General features: G+C 45.0%; 1 protein-coding gene across 3 annotated transcripts in view; it reads left to right on the forward strand.

Moving 5' to 3' along the window:
* The window catches only part of MICALL1 (MICAL like 1), a 242,969-nt gene that overhangs the window by 200,261 nt on the left and 25,347 nt on the right, over nucleotides 1-17,361 (forward strand). The gene's annotated exons all lie outside the window — the stretch shown is intronic.

Here is a 17,361-nt window from a genome sequence, read left to right on the forward strand (position 1 = left end):
TGCCCCCTAACACTGCGTGCAATATATTTGTCTCCCCTACAGCAGGCCTTACAGCCCTCCGACCACGCACGCAAACTAGGATTCATCTTGGACCCCTCACTATCCATGACCTAGCAAGTCAGCGCCATCTCCTCCTCCTGCTTCAACACCCTCCGCATGCTCTGAAAGATCTACAAATGGATACCCACCGAAAACAGAAGAACAGTCACCCAAGCCCTTGTAAGAAGCAAGCTGGACTACGGCAGTGCCCTCTATGCAAGAACCACGTCCAAACTCCGCACGCCTCATCCTGGACATCCCCCCCCACTGCCACATCACAGGCTACCTGAAAAACCTGCACTGGCTCCCATTCAACAAGAGAATCACCTTCAAACTCCTCACCCATGCTCACAAAGCACTGCACAACACTGGACCAGAATACCTCAACAGACGACTCTCCTTCTGCACCCCGACTCGGCATCTCCGCTCCGCCGACCTCGCCCTCGCAACCGTTCCACACATTTACAGAACTACAACCGGCGGTAGATCATTCTTGCACCTTGCTGCCAAAACGTGGAACACTCTTCCCACCCACCTGCAACAGACCAAAGACCTCCTTACCTTCAGGAAACTTCTCAAGACCTGGCTGTTCGAGCAGTAGCAGCAACCCCACACCCCCATCCCCGCCTCAGCACCTTGAGACCCTCACGGGTGAGTAGTGCGCTTTACAAATTCCTGATTGATTGATTAAAGGTAGGGTACATTATATTACATATGTGGACCTATCTGCAAGAGCAGATATGTCCCTACTATGTCTTTGTCGATTCTTAGATATAGTAAGTTATCAGGGAAGCCATTTTAAGTATGTGTACTGGACACTAGTCAATACGAGTTCCTCAGCTACATGATGGCTTCACTGAAAATAGGGATGTTTGGTATCAAACATCTCGTACTACAAAACCCTCCTGATTCCAATGATGGATATATTAATACATGCAACCAGAGGGCAACTTAGAGGTGCCCCCTTAAAAACCTACCATCCACCCATGTGCTGGGTGACTAGTTGTAACTAGCCTGCCACCAACAGATAGGTTTCTGACCTAAAACGGTGAGAGTGTGTGCTCTTGGTGCGGTCAGGAACAAAGCCTGCTCTGTTAACACACCCCTCCCAACAGGATGACCTGCAAATCTGCATTCCCAGGCAGGAGGCTTCAAAGAAGCCCACCGCCCTTGGTATGCAAATCTGCCTTCCCTCAGAAGGGAGATGCCGACCCACCTTGCCCCAGGGCCCATTTGGCACTTGGTCAGGCAGGAAAATCAGTAGTCGGGAAGGTGTGTCAACTATCAGGTCATTTCTCTTCCAGGGTATCCTCACAGTCATCAGTGAATATTCCTGCCCTTGTGAATGGACCCCGGAGCATATATATATATATATATATATATGTTCGATGGCATGTATAGCTGCAGATACACATGCTGTGCATATCCCGCCATCTAGTGTTGGGCTCGGAGTGTTACAAGTTGTTTTTCTTCGAAGAAGTCTTTTCGAGTCACGAGATCGAGGGACTCCTCCCATTTCGGCTCCATTGCGCATGGGCGTCGACTCCATCTTAGATTGTTTTCTTTCCGCCATCGGGTTCAAACGTGTTCCTCTTCGCTCCGTGTTTCGGTTCGGAAAGTTAGTTAAATCTCGGAAAATTTGACGGTATTGTTTGCGTTCGGTATCGGGTTAGTTAACGCAGAATCGACACCGAAGAAAATAAGAGCTCCGGTAGCCCTTCGGGGCTTCTATCCCCCGGCGGGGCCTGGTCGGCCCGACCGCGTGCGCCTTCAAGGCTAATGGAACGGACCCCATTCCGCTTCTGCCCCGAATGCCACAACAAGTATCCTTACACAGATCAACATTTGGTCTGTAATTTGTGTTTGTCCCCCGAACACAAAGAGGATACCTGCGAGGCCTGTCGGTCATTTCGGTCGAAGAAAACGCTACGGGACCGGAGAGCAAGGAGGCTTCAAATGGCATCGGCGCCGTCAGGACACCACGACGTCGAAAAAGAGGAGACTTTCTCCATTGCTGATTCGGACTCGGACGAGCCCGAAACGGAGCTGATGCCGAAAACCGTGAGTAAACCAGCCCCGGCTAAAACTCACGCCAAAATATGAAGACCCAGGGGACGCCACCGCCTGCAGGCCATGGCTTAACCCGTAAAATCGGTGACCATACATCGGCACCGAAAAAGGGCACACACGTGTCGAAGTCATCCGACTCCGGTCGAGATCCGGGCACAGAGTATACTCGACACCGAGAACCTGGCTCCGACCAGACTCGACACCGAGATACCGGCTCCGAGCTAAGTCGGCACTGAGAGAACGGCACACCGAAACCGAAAAAAGTGGCTTCGGAGCCGAAAAAACCTGTAAAAAAAAGTTTTGGTACCGAAACATCCAGCTTCGGAGCCGAAAACAAGCTCCAACTCCGAAGAACAAGGCCTTTCAGCACAACTACAAGGCCATACATTTGGACAAGAGCTAGAAGCAGGGGAGCCAGATTATACGCAAAGAAGGCTCCATATTCAAAAGGAAACAGGGAAAATAAGAACTCTCCCTCCTATAAGGATGAAAAGGAAACTTGCTTTCCAAGACAAAGAAAAACAGCCACAAGCAAAAGTGGCAAAAGCAGTAACTCCACCACGTTTTTTGCCACAACCATCACCACACCACTCACCGTAACTGTCACCAATTGCAACCCCCCCTATGATGCAATCTCCAACGCACACAGGGATGAGCCAGGATGACCCAGATGCGTGGGATCTATATGATGCGCCAGTATCAGACAATAGTCCAGACTGCTACCCAGCAAGACCATCACCACCTGAAGACAGTACTGCCTACACGCAAGTGGTGTCCAGAGCAGCGGCTTTTCACAATGTGACACTGCACGCTGAACCCATTGAGGATTACTTTTTATTTAACACTTTGTCGTCAACACACAGTCAGTATCAAAGTCTTCCAATGTTACCAGGGATGTTGAAACACGCGAAACAAGTATTTCAAGAGCCCGTCAAAGGCAGAGCCATCACACCTAGGGTGGAGAAAAAGTACAAGCCTCCCCCTACAGACCCTGTGTACATCACGTAACAACTGACACCTGACTCAGTAGTAGTAGGCGCAGCACGTAAAAGGGATAATTCACACACCTCTGGAGATGCACCCCCACCGACAAAGAAAGTCGAAAGTTTGATGCAGCGGGAAAAAGAGTTGCAGCACAAGCGGCCAATCAATGGCGCATTGCCAATTCCCAAGCTTTATTGTCAAGATATGACTGAGCTCATTGGGATGAAATGCAGCACTTTATAGAACATCTGCCCAAGGAGTTCCAAAAGCGTGCACAGCAAGTGGTGGAAGAGGGCCAAAGTATCTCTAACAATCAGATACGATCGGCAATGGACGCAGCGGACACAGCCGCAAGAACTGTGAATACAGCGGTCACTATTCGGAGACACGCATGGCTACGCACCTCCGGGTTTAAGCCAGAGATCCAGCAGGCTGTGCTTAATATGCCTTTTAATGGACAGCAGTTGTTTGGGGCGGAGGTGGACACAGCTATAGAGAAGCTGAAGAAGGACACTGATACGGCCAAGGCCATGGGCGCGCTCTACTCCCCACAGAGCAGAGGCACATTTAGGAAGACACAATTTAGAGGGGGGTTTCGGACCCAAACCACAGAACCCTCAACCTCACAAACCAGACCCACATACCAGGGCCAGTATCAAAGAGGAGGCTTTCGAGGACAATACAGAGGTGGACAGTTCCCTAAAACTAGAGGAAAGTTCCAAAGCCCAAAAACACCTCAAACTAAACAGTGACTTCAGTGTCACAAATCCCCAACACAAAACACCAGTTGGGGGGAGACTCACAGATTATTACCAACATTGGGAGGAAATAACAACAGACTTGTGCGTCCTAGCCATTGTCCAACATGGTTATTGCATAGAATTCCTACAATTACCACCAAATGTGCCTCCAAGAACACACAACATGTCCAAACAGCACTTGGATCTATTACAACTAGAAGTCCAAGCGTTGTTACAAAAAGACGCAATAGAACTGGTACCCAACCATCAGAAAGGAACAGGTGTTTATTCCCTGTATTTTCTAATACCCAAAAAAGACAAAACTCTGAGACCCATCTTAGATCTCAGAACACTAAGGGCCTGATTCTAACTTTGGAGGACGGTGTTAAACCGTCCCAAAAGTGGCGGATATACCACCTACCGTATTACGAGTTCCATAGGATATAATGGACTCGTAATACGGTAGGTGGTATATCCGCCACTTTTGGGACGGTTTAACACCGTCCTCCAAAGTTAGAATCAGGCCCTAAATCTTTACATCAAATCAGATCACTTTCACATGGTGACACTTCAAGACGTAATCCCCTTGCTCAAACAACAAGACTAAATGTCAACATTAGATCTCAAGGATGCATACTTCCATATATCCATACATCCTTCACACAGGAAATACTTAAGGTTTGTAATCCAAGGAGTACATTACCAATTCAAAGTGTTACCATTCGGGATAACAACAGCACCAAGGGTATTTACAAAATGCCTTGCAGTAGTAGCAGCACATTTCAGAAGACAGCACATACACGTATTCCCGTACCTAGACGATTGGTTAATAAAAGCCAACACTCAAAAACAGTGTCTTCAACACACAAAATACATCATAGAAACCCTTCACAAACTAGGGTTCTCAACCAACTACCTGAAATCACACTTACAACCGTGCCAAATACAACAATACTTAGGAGCAACAATCAACACAAAAAAAGGGATTGCCACTCCAAGTCCACAAAGGGTACAAGCATTCCAAAACGTAATACAAGGCATGCACCCAAACCAACCGTATCAAGTAAAATTAGTGATGAAACTTCTGGACATGATGTCTTCATGCATAGCCATTGTCCCAAACGCAAGATTACACATGCGGCCACTACAACAGTGCCTAGCAACACAATGGACACAAGCACAGGGTCAACTTCAGGATCTAGTGTTAATAGATCGCCAAACACATACCTCGCTACAATGGTGGAATCCTATACATTTAAACCAAGGGCGGCCTTCCCAAGACCCAGTGCCTCAATACGTGATCACAACAGATGCTTCCATGGTAGGGTGGGGAGCACACCTCAACCAGCACAGCATCCAGGGACAATGGGACACTCAACAGAAACAACTTCATATAAATCAGTTAGAACTACTAGCAGTGTTTCTATTGTTGAAAGCATTTCAACCACTAATAGCCCACAAACACATTCTTGTCAAGACAGACAACATGACAACAATGTATTACCTAAACAAGCAAGGAGGGACACACTCAACACAGTTGTGCCTCTTAGCACAAAAGATTTGGCATTGGGCGATTCACAATCACATCCGCCTAATAGCGCAATACATACCAGGAATTCAAAACCAGTTAGCCGACAATCTCAGTCGAGATCACCAACAGATCCACGAATGGGAAATTCATCCCCAGATACTACAAACCTACTTCCAAACCTGGTGAACACCGCAAATAGACCTATTCGCAACAAAAGAAAACGCAAAATGCCAAAACTTTGCATCCAGGTACCCACAGCCTCACTCCAAGGGCAATGCGTTATGGATGAGTTGGTCAGGGATATTTGCTTATGCTTTTCCCCCTCTCCCACTCCTTCCGTATCTCGTAAACAAATTGAGTCAAAACAAACTAATACTAATAGCACCAACTTGGGCACGACAACCTTGGTACACAACTCTACTAGACCTGTCAGTAGTGCCTCATATCAAACTACCAAACAGACCAGATCTGTTAACTCAACACAAACAACAGATCAGACACCCGAATCCAGCATCACTCAATCTAGCAAACTGGCTCCTGAAGTCTTAGAATTCGGACATCTAGACCTTACACAAGAATGTATGGAGGTCATCAAACAGGCTAGAAAACCTACTACAAGACATTGTTATGCAATTAAATGGAAGCGATTTGTTTATTACTGTCATAATAATCAAATTCAACCATTACACGTGTCCGCAAAAAACATTGTAAGCTACTTACTACACTTAAAAAAGTCTAAGTTAGCTTTTTCATCCATTAAAATACATCTCACAGCAATTTCTGCCTATCTGCAAATTACGCATTCAACTTCACTATTTAGAATACCAGTCATAAAAGCATTTAGGGAGGGTCTAAAAAGGATCATTCCACAAAGAACACCACCAGTTCCTTCGTGGAACCTCAATATTGTATTAACACGACCATTTGAACCCATGCACTCTTGTGAGATTCAATACTTAATCTGGAAAGTAGCCTTCCTAATAGCTATCACATCTCTCAGAAGAGTAAGTGAAATACAAGCCTTTACCATACAGGAACCCTTTATACAAATACACAAACATAAAGTGGTTCTCCATACCAATCCAAAATTCTTACCAAAGGTCATATCACCATTCCACCTAAAGCAAACTGTGGAACTCCCAGTCTTCTTTCCGCAACCAGACTCAGTAGCTGAAAAGGCCTTCCATACATTAGACATAAAAAGAGCACTAATGTATTACATTGACAGAACGAAACAATTTCGTAAAACAAAACAATTGTTTGTAGCTTTCCAAAAACCTCATGCAGGTAATCCTATATCCAAACAAGGCATTGCCAGATGGATAGTTAAATGTATTCAAACTTGCTATATTAAAGCAAAAAGAGAATTACCTATTACACCAAGAGCACATTCCACTAGAAAGAAAGGCGCCACAATGGCTTTTCTTGGAAATATACCTATGACAGAAATTTGTAAGGCAGCCACCTGGTCTACACCTCATACATTTACTAAGCATTACTGTGTAGATGTGTTAGCAACACAACAAGCCACAGTAGGACAGGCTGTATTAAGAACATTATTTCAGACAACTTCAACTCCTACAGGCTAAACCACTGCTTTTTAGGGAGATTACTGCTTGATAGTCTATGCACAGCATGTGTATCTGCAGCTACACATGCCACCGAACGGAAAATGTCACTTACCCAGTGTACATCTGTTCGTGGCATGAGACGCTGCAGATTCACATGCGACCTCCCCGGTAGCCTGTAGCCGTTTTTAGTTGCATGAAATTGTAAATATGTAAATAAATAAATATTATTTTAATATACATACATTACTACTCCATTGCATGGGAACCTCTAGTATACTCACAACTCCTACCTCACCCTCTGTGGGGAAAACAATCTAAGATGGAGTCGACGCCCATGTGCAATGGAGCCGAAAGGGAGGAGTCACTCGGTCCCTTGACTCGAAAAGACTTCTTCGAAGAAAAACAACTTGTAACACTCCGAGCCCAACACTAGATGGCAGGATAATGCACAGCATGTGAATCTGCAGCGTCTCATGCCACGAACGGATGTACACTGGGTAAGTGACATTTTCAATATATATTAAGGTTCGATGGCATGTGTAGATGCAGATACACATGCTGTGCATATCCCGACGTCTAGGGTTGGGCTCGGAGTGTTACAAGTTGTTTTTCTTTGAAGAAGTCTTTTCGAGTCACGAGATCGAGGGACTCCTCCCATTTCGGCTCCATTGCGCATGGGCGTCGACTCCATCTTAGATTGTTTTCTTTCCGCCATCGGGTTCGGACGTGTTCCTCTTTGCTCCGTGTTTCGGTTCGGAAAGTTAGTTAGATATCAGAAAAATTTGACGGCATTGTTTGCGTTCGGTATCAGGTTAGTTAACGCAGATCGACACCGAGTTTAGAAGAGCTTCAGTGACCCTTGGGGGTTTAGATTCCCCGGCGGGGCCTGGTCGGACCGACCACGTGCGTCTACAACACTAATGGAACGGACCCCATTCCGCTTCTGCCCCGAATGCCACAACAACTATCTTTACACAGATCAACATTTGGTCTGTAATTTGTGTTTGTCTCCCGAACACAAAGAGGATACCTGTGAGGCCTGTCGAGCGTTTCGGTCGAGGAAAATGCTGAGGGATCGAAGAGCGAGAAGGCTTCAAATGGCGTCGGCACCGTCCGAACACCACGACTTGGAGGAAGAAGAATCCTTCTCCATTGCTGACTCGGACGAGGCCAAAACAGAACAGATGCCGAAAACCGTGAGTAAAACAGCCCCGGCCAAAACTCACGTAAAAATCATCAAAGCCCAGGGGACGCCACCGCCGGCAGGCCATGGCTTAACCCAAAAAATCGGTGATCGTCCATCGGCACCGAAAAAGGGCACACATGTGTCGAAGTCGTCCGACTCCGGTCGAGATACCGGCACAGAAAAGACTCGGCCCGAGACACTGGGTCAGAACAATCTCGACATCGAGATACCGGCACCGAGAGATCGGAACACCGAAACACTAAAAAGTGGCTTCGGAGCCGAAAAAGACTGTTGAAAAGGTTTCGATACCGAAACATCCGGCTTCGGAGCCGAAAACAAGTTCCTACACCGAGGAACAAGGGCTTTCCACACAAATGCAAAGCCATAAATTCGGGCAAGAAGCAGGGGAGCCAGATTATACACAGAGAAGGCTCCATATCCAAAAGGAGACAGGGAAGATAAGAACTCTCCCTCCTAGAAGGATGAAAAGGAAACTGGCTTTCCAAGAGAAGGATAAACAACCACAAACAAAGGTGGCAAACAAGTAACTCCGCCACCATCACCACAACGCTCACCGTAATCATCACCAATTGCTAGCCCACCTATGGTGCAGTCTCCAACGCACACAGGCATGAGCCAAGATGACCCAGATGCATGGGATCTTTATGATGCGCCTGTGTCAGATAACAGTCCGACTATTACCCAGCAAGACCATCACCACCTAAAGACAGTACTACTTACACACAGGTGGTGTCCAGAGCAGCTGCTTTTCACAACGTGACACTGCACGCTGAGCCTATCGAAGATGACTTTTTATTTAATACTCTGTCGTCCACACATAGTCAGTACCAGAGTCTTCCAATGCTACTGGGAATGTTGAAACACGCAAAGCAAGTATTTCAAGAACCCGTAAAAGGCAGGGCCATTACTCCTAGGGTGGAGAAAAAATACAAGCCTCCACCAACAGACCCTATGTACATCACGCAGCAACTGACACCGGACTCAGTAGTAGTAGGCGCAGCACGCAAAAGGGCGAATTCACACACCTCCGGAGATGCACCACCACCCAACAAAGAAAGTTGCAAGTTCGACGCAGCGGGAAAAAGAGTGGCAGCACAAGCAGCCAATCAATGGCGCATTGCAAATTCACAGGCTTTGCTGTCAAGATATGACAGAGCCCACTGGGATGAAATGCAACACTTTATTGAACATCTGCCCAAAGAATTCCAAAAATGTGCACAACAAGTGGTAGAAGAGGGCCAAAGTATCTCAAATAACCAGATCCGTTCAGCAATGGACGCAGCAGACACAGCTGCAAGAACTGTAAATACAGCGGTCACAATTCGGCGACACGCATGGCTGCGCACCTCAGGATTCAAGCCCGAAATACAACAGGCTGTGCTTAATATGCCTTTCAATGGACAGCAGTTGTTTGGGCCGGAAGTGGACACAGCTATCGAGAAGCTGAAAAAAGATACAGATACGGCCAAGGCCATGGGCACGCTCTACTCCCCACAGAGCAGAGGCACTTTTAGGAAGACACAATTTAGAGGGGGGTTTCGGGGCCAAACCACAGAACCCTCAATCTCACAAACCAGGCCCACATACCACAGCCAGTATCAGAGAGGAGGCTTTCGGGGACAATACAGAGGTGGACAGTTCCCTAAGACTAGAGGGAAGTTCCAAAGACCCCTCAAAACAAACAGTGACTTCAGTGTCACAAATCCCCAACACATAACACCAGTGGGGGGGGAGACTAACAAATTTTTACCAAAATTGGGAGGAAATAACAACGGACTTGTGGGTCCTAGCCATCATCCAACATGGCTATTGCATAGAATTCCTACAATTACCACCAAATGTGCCTCCAAAAACACACAACATGTCCAAACAACACATGGATCTATTACAGATAGAAGTCCAAGCGTTGTTACAAAAAGATGCAATAGAACTAGTACCCAATCACCAGAAAGGAACAGGGGTTTACTCCCTGTACTTTCTCATACCCAAAAAAGACAAAACTCTAAGACCCATATTAGATCTCAGAACACTAAATCTTTACATCAAATCAGATCACTTTCACATGGTGACACTTCAAGACGTAATCCCCTTGCTCAAACAACAAGACTACATGACCACATTAGATCTCAAAGATGCGTACTTCCATATACCCATACATCCTTCACACAGGAAATACTTACGGTTTGTAATCCAGGGAGTACATTACCAGTTCAAAGTGTTACCATTCGGAATAACAACAGCACCAAGGGTATTTACAAAATGCCTTGCAGTAGTAGCGGCACATATCAGAAGACAGCACATACACGTGTTCCCTTATCTAGGCGATTGGTTAATCAAAACCAACACACAAGAACAGTGTTTTTAACACACAAAAAACGTCATAGAAACCCTTCACAAACTAGGTTTCTCACTAAACTACCAAAAATCACACCTATAGCCGTGTCAAATACAACAATACTTAGGAGCAACAATAAACACAAAAAAAGGGTTTGCCACTCCAAGTCCACAAAGGGTATAAGCATTCCAAAACGTAATACAAAGCATGCACCCAAACCAGAAGTATCAGGTCAAATTAGTGATGAAACTACTAGGCATGATGTCCTCATGCATAGCCATTGTCCCAAACGCAAGATTACACATGCGGCCCTTACAACAGTGCCTAGCAACACAATGGACACAAGCACAGGGTCAACTACAAGATCTAGTGTTGATAGACCGCCAAACACACACCTCGCTACAATGGTGGAATCATATAAATTTAAATCAAGGGCGGCTTTTCCAGGACCCAGTGCTTCAATACGTGATCACAACAGATGCTTCTATGGTAGGTTGGGGAGCACACCTCAACCAACACAGCATCCAGGGACAATGGGACACTCAGCAGAAACAACTTCACATAAATCAGCTAGAACTACTAGCAGTGTTTCTAGCGTTGAAAGCATTTCAACCGCTAATAGCCCACAAACATATTCTTGTCAAAACAGACAACATGACAAAAATGTATTACTTAAACAAACAGGGAGGCACACACACATCACAACTGTGTCTCTTGGCACAAAAAAATTTGGCATTGGGCGAATCACAATCACATTCACCTAATAGCGCAATACATCCCAGGAATTCAAAACCAGTTGGCAGACAATCTCAGTCGAGATCACCAACAGATCCACAAATGGGAGATTCATCCCCAGATACTACAAACCTACTTCAAAAACTGGGGAACACAGCAAATAGACCTATTCGCAACAAAAGAAAACGCAAAATGCCAAAACTTCGCATCCAGGTACACACAGCCTCACTCCAAGGGCAATGCGTTATGGATGAGTTGGTCAGGGATATTTGCTTACGCTTTTCCCCCTCTCCAACTCATTCCGTATCTAGTAAACAAACTGAGTCAAAACAAACTCAAACTAATACTAATAGCACCAACTTGGGCACGACAACCTTGGTACACAACACTACTAGACCTGTCAGTAGTGCCTCATATCAAACTACCAAACAGACCAGATCTGTTAACTCAACACAAACAGCAGATCAGACACCCGAATCCAGCATCGCTCAATCTAGCAATCTGGCTCCTGAAGTCTTAGAATTCAGACATCTAAACCTCACACAGGAATGTATGGAGGTCATCAAACAGGCTAGAGAACCTACTACAAGACATTGCTACGCAAATAAATGGAAACGATTTGTTTATTACTGTCATAATAATCAAATTCAACCATTACACGCGTCCGCTACACACATTGTAAGCTACTTACTCCACTTACAAAAATCTAAGTTTGCTTTTTCATCCATTAAAATACATCTCACAGCAATTTCAGCTTATCTGCAAATTACGCATTCAACTTCGCTATTTAAAATCCCAGTCATAAAAGCTTTTATGGAGGGTCTAAAAAGGATCATTCCACCGAGAACCTCAATATTGTATTAATGAGACTCATGGGTCCACCATTCGAACCCATGCACTCTTGTGAAATGCAATACTTAACTTGGAAAGTAGCCTTCCTAATAGCTATCACATCTCTCAGAAGAGTAAGTGAAATACAAGCTTTTACCATACAGGAACCCTTTATACAAATACACAAACATAAAGTGGTTCTACGTACAAATCCAACATTTTTGCCAAAAGTTATATCACCGTTCCACTTAAACCAAACTGTGGAACACCCAGTGTTTTTTCCACAACCAGACTCTGTAGCTGAAAGAGCATTACATACATTAGACATAAAAGAGCTCTAATGTACTACATTGATAGAACCAAACAGTTTCGCAAAACAAAACAATTGTTTGTAGCTTACCAAAAACCTCATACAGGGAATCCAATATCCAAACAAGGCATTGCCAGATGGATAGTGAAATGTATTCAAACCTGTTATGTTAAAGCTAAGAGAGAACTGCCTATTACACCAAAGGCACACTCCACTAGAAAGAAAGGCACCAAAATGGCCTTTCTAGGAAATATACAAATGACAGAAATCTGTAAGGCAGCCACATGGACTACGCCTCATACATTCACTAAACATTACTGCGTGGATGTGTTAACAACACAACAAGCCACAGTAGGACAAGCAATACTAAGAACTTTATTTCAAACAACTTCAACTCCTACAGGCTAAACCATCGCTTTTGGGGAGAAAACTGCTTACTAGTCTATGCACAGCATGTGTATCTGCAGCTACACATGCCATTGAACGGAAAATGTCACTTACCCAGTGTACATCTGTTTGTGGCATGAGACGCTGCAGATTCACATGCACCCTCCCACCTCCCCGGGAGCCTGTAGCCGGTGTAAGTTGATCAAAATTAAACTCGTACATTTGTAAATTTGTAAATATAATACTTTTAGTCACATTATGTGAACATACTTACTCCATTGCATGGGCATTATTACTATATACACAACTCCTACCTCACCCTCTGCGGGGAAAACAATCTAAGATGGAGTCGATGCCCATGCTCAATGGAGCCGAAATGGGAGGAGTCCCTCGATCTCGTGACTCGAAAAGACTTCTTCGAAGAAAACCAACTTGTAACACTCCGAGCCCAACACTAGATGGCGGGATATGCACAGCATGTGAATCTGCAGCGTCTCATGCCACGAACAGATGTACACTGGGTAAGTGACATTTTCCATAGAGATATATATATATATATATATATATATATATATAATTACACATACACACTAAATGTAGCACATCAAAATTGTCTTTATAATTGTAAAAACATATACATGATAAAAGACATACATGCTGCCTATATTACAAGGGTAAACATCTGTCTAATTTTCGTTAAGTTTTCGTTTATTAACTAGCAAAAGGGACTCCAGCATTTTTGTAAATCAGAAAATAGGAGACATAGAGTGCAATACTATGTTTTAATGTTTTATTGAAGCGAAAGAGAAAATAGTAATGAAAATTTTTTTTTAGCCAATAAGCTGCATTCAGATTAACATGGTAGATCAAATAAATGGCACCAAGCCTTTAATTCCTCAAGGACCTCGAGTATCCTACTGTCTCGGAGGTCAGAGAGAGATGACAGGTGACACTTAAGTCAGTTCTTATTTCCGGGCTCCTTCAGAAAGGATCCCAGAGCACTAGCTCCTTCGTTTTTTTTTTTTTTACTAAAAAGGAAAATATTTCCAACAAATCAAAAGATTTTGATTTCACTCTACATTTTAAGGACTCATTGTACTTACAAACATTTTTCTTACTGAAAAAATATTTTTTAGCAGTCACAAATGCCATCTCTTTTTAATAAATGCCTCTCCTGTGGGAGGAAGATGGCAATTTCTGACCCACACTCTATCTGCATTGCCTGTTTACCAGCTTTTCATAACCCTGAGACATGCTACTACTGTAAAACCCTTTCAATGAAGGACTCTCAAAGATAGAGAAAAGAGCAGACTTCATGTGCTCCAAGAGGGAGGAAAGGGAAGACCTTCAAGTGGCCTTGTGGGGGTCAAAAACCTCCTTTACAGGGCCCTCCTCTCTGAAACATCGAGGAAGGTCAAGAAAAAAAACGATGTTCCTCGCCAGTCTGACAGACGACAGGGCCGACGTCGGAGAAGACTAATCAGATGCCATACGAGAGTTAGACGGCACAAGATTTAACATCCAGACCTATCACTCAATGTCCACACCGCCTACAGAGGGTCCAGTATCGATGTCGAGAGACACTCGACGTCAAGCACTATCAACGTCAGGTACGACATCAGCAGGACAGACCCAGATCGATGTCACATCCAAGATTCTCAATGTCGAGAAGTAGATCTCTTTCCTCAGAGGTCATATTCATACATGCAGAGACCGCTGCAGGGACAGATTAGTCTCCAATAAGATTTCCACGTCTCCCTCAATGACATCTGACTCCAGGTTATTCACCATCCAGACATACGCCTATGCCTGCACGTACACCATCACCTGTCCCTAGGACTCCACGCAGATCTAGGAGTCGACACAGGCATGGATCACCAAGTAAAGGACCTTGATTACACAGATCAAGATCTAGATCTACGCATAGAATATCTCATTCCAGATCACACCACTACTACCGCTCTAGGTCTCGACAAAGGCATAGATCACCTTGGTCCTAAACTTTTCGCTCATCCATAAGGGACTATTCACCACTGCTGTCTGACACCCCTCTGGCTAGAGTCTCCCCTGTGGACAACCTGGTTACATTCAATATGTGCTGATCAGAGGAGCGACAAAGTTAAATATAGACATTGCAACGCCTGTGTCCACATCGTCTGTGATTTTCTAAACGCTCCATCACAGGTCTTCTTCCAGACCACTACTTCCTCTAGTCCCAGGTCTTCAGGAACCTGCTGTGCAGACTTTTCTCACTCCAGCATCTGTTCAAGTTGCACCATCAAGGCTTCAGACAAAAATATAAGGCACCTGATCAAGATCCCCTGTTCCTCCGATCAGATCCTCCCCCAGATTTGGTGATTGTAGCAGCTGCAAAAAAGAACCGTGTCTCTGCCTCATCCTCGACAGCACCATTGGATAAAGAAAGTAAGCAATTTGATTCAATGGGGAAGAAAATGTGTAACACCTCCGCATCATACATGAAGGTCGCCAGGGCAACTGCATTACTTGGGATGTACAATAGGTCGTTGTGGGACTGTCTCTCCAAATGTATGCAAAAACTGCCAAAGGAGGACCAACAAGATTTTCAAGAAATCTTAAAAGGGGAGGGCTAGTGGCAAACCAAATCATCAGCGCAGCAGCTGATGCCTCTGATCTCTCCGCTCATGGCTATTCTCATGGCATCGCTACAAGGAGTTTTTCATGGCTCAGACTTACAGGGCTAAAGACTGAAACACAGCAAAGGATATTAAACCTTCCCTTCACCAGATCGACCCTCTTTGGCACACATGCCGATGATGAAATGGCCAGAATGAAAGTTGAGGTAGACACTCTGAAGGCAGTGGGGCTTGAGAAACAAAAATAATTCAGGCGTAGATACAGGCCTTATGACAGACGCCACGTACAACAGAGTGTTCAGACCCCTCACTGGGTACCGCGACAGCATACCCAGTCACATCACTATCCTCGACATCCAGGAAGAGGAAGGAGTACTTCCCGACCATTAGCTTCCTCATCCAAACGACAGACAAAGCAGTGAATCATGGCTTCCCTCTTATCTGTCTCACGCTCTGGTGGGGGGAAGCATCACCAAGCACTTAAGAGTGGCACACTGTAACAAACGACACCTGGGTTTTGAACATTGTTCAAAATGGTCACTCACTCAGGTTCAAATCTCCTCCCCAAGTAGTACCACCAAAAGAAACATTCCGCCATCTGCGAGTCTTATTGTGAAAAGAAGTAGACCTGCTGCTTCAAAAAGAAGCAATAGAAGAAGATCCACTATTGCAATAGGGAGCAGGAGTTTGTTCACGCCATTTCCTTGTCCAGAAAAAATGCCCGACTCAGGAATACAGACCGATCATAGACCTGCAGCTTCTGAACAAGTTCATCCACAAAGAAAAACTCAGGATGCTTGCCCTTCACCAAATTTGCCCCCAACTCCATCAGGGGGACTGGATGTGCTCCATAGATCTTCAGAATGCCTACTTCCACATTCCAATTGTGAGAAAACATCAGAAGTTTCTGCTCTTTAGGTTAGCATCCAAGCACTACCAGTACAAAGTATTACCCTTCCATTTTCAAAATGAATGGCGGCGGTTGCTGCACATCTAAGGAGGAAGCAAATCTTTGTCTACCCATACCTAGACGACTGGCTGGTCCAGAGTGCCTCCCCAGTACTAGCGCAATAGCATTATCAGATTATCCTTGAAACTCTGCAAAGTCTGAGTCTACAGATCAACATCAAGAAATCTACATCTCAAGTCAAAGTATTGATTATCTAGGAGCCACTTTGGATACAAACTACACAAAAGTGTATCCTCCGGAGGAAAGGTTATACTTAATCAATATGAAATGTAATTCCCCCACTCCCCGCGCCACCCCTTCCGCGAGCCACCACTGGGAGGGACCCGCTCATGACCCCTATCGCTGGAGGCGCAAGCCATCTGGAGGTGGCTATTAGCCAGAAACATGACAATATCGGCGGTTCACCTACCAGGATCACTGAACACCCAAGCAGATTCTCTGAGGTGCACGTGTACAGAAGATCACGACTGGGTTCTAAAGTACAGTGTCATTCAAGCTATTTTTTTCAGGAATGGGGCAACTGCAAATAGGTCTATTTGCAGACAAAGCAAACAAAAAATGCCCAAGCTTTGCATCCAGGTTTTACCAACCAGGGACAAAGGGGAATGCCATTTTGATCAAATGGTCAGAAAGTTTTCTGTATGCGTTTGGTCATCAACAAGGCAGGACCAGGATGATCCTGATAGCCCCGGCATGTCCTCATCAGTGGTGGTACACGGACCTACTCCATCTGTCAGGAAGACCACACATGAGATTGCTGTGCAGCCCATGCCTCTTCTACACGCTCGGGGGGGTGGGAGCAGGTGGGGGGAGATTAGGGGTTTGAGAGATACTCCATCCAAACCTTCCCTCACTGAGCTTGACAGCATGGCTCCTGAGTTCCTGCAATATGACCATCTAGGTCTTTCGCAGGAATCCATGAACATTCTGAAGGACTCCTAAAGACCATCAACAAGACGTTGATATATGTTTAAATGGAAAAGATTTTATATGTGGTGCATCAGGAATAATTTTCATCCAATTCTGGGGCAGGAGG

The sequence above is a fragment of the Pleurodeles waltl genome, chromosome 4_2 (assembly GCF_031143425.1).
Source record: "Pleurodeles waltl isolate 20211129_DDA chromosome 4_2, aPleWal1.hap1.20221129, whole genome shotgun sequence".
NCBI classification, from domain to species: Eukaryota; Metazoa; Chordata; class Amphibia; order Caudata; family Salamandridae; genus Pleurodeles; species Pleurodeles waltl.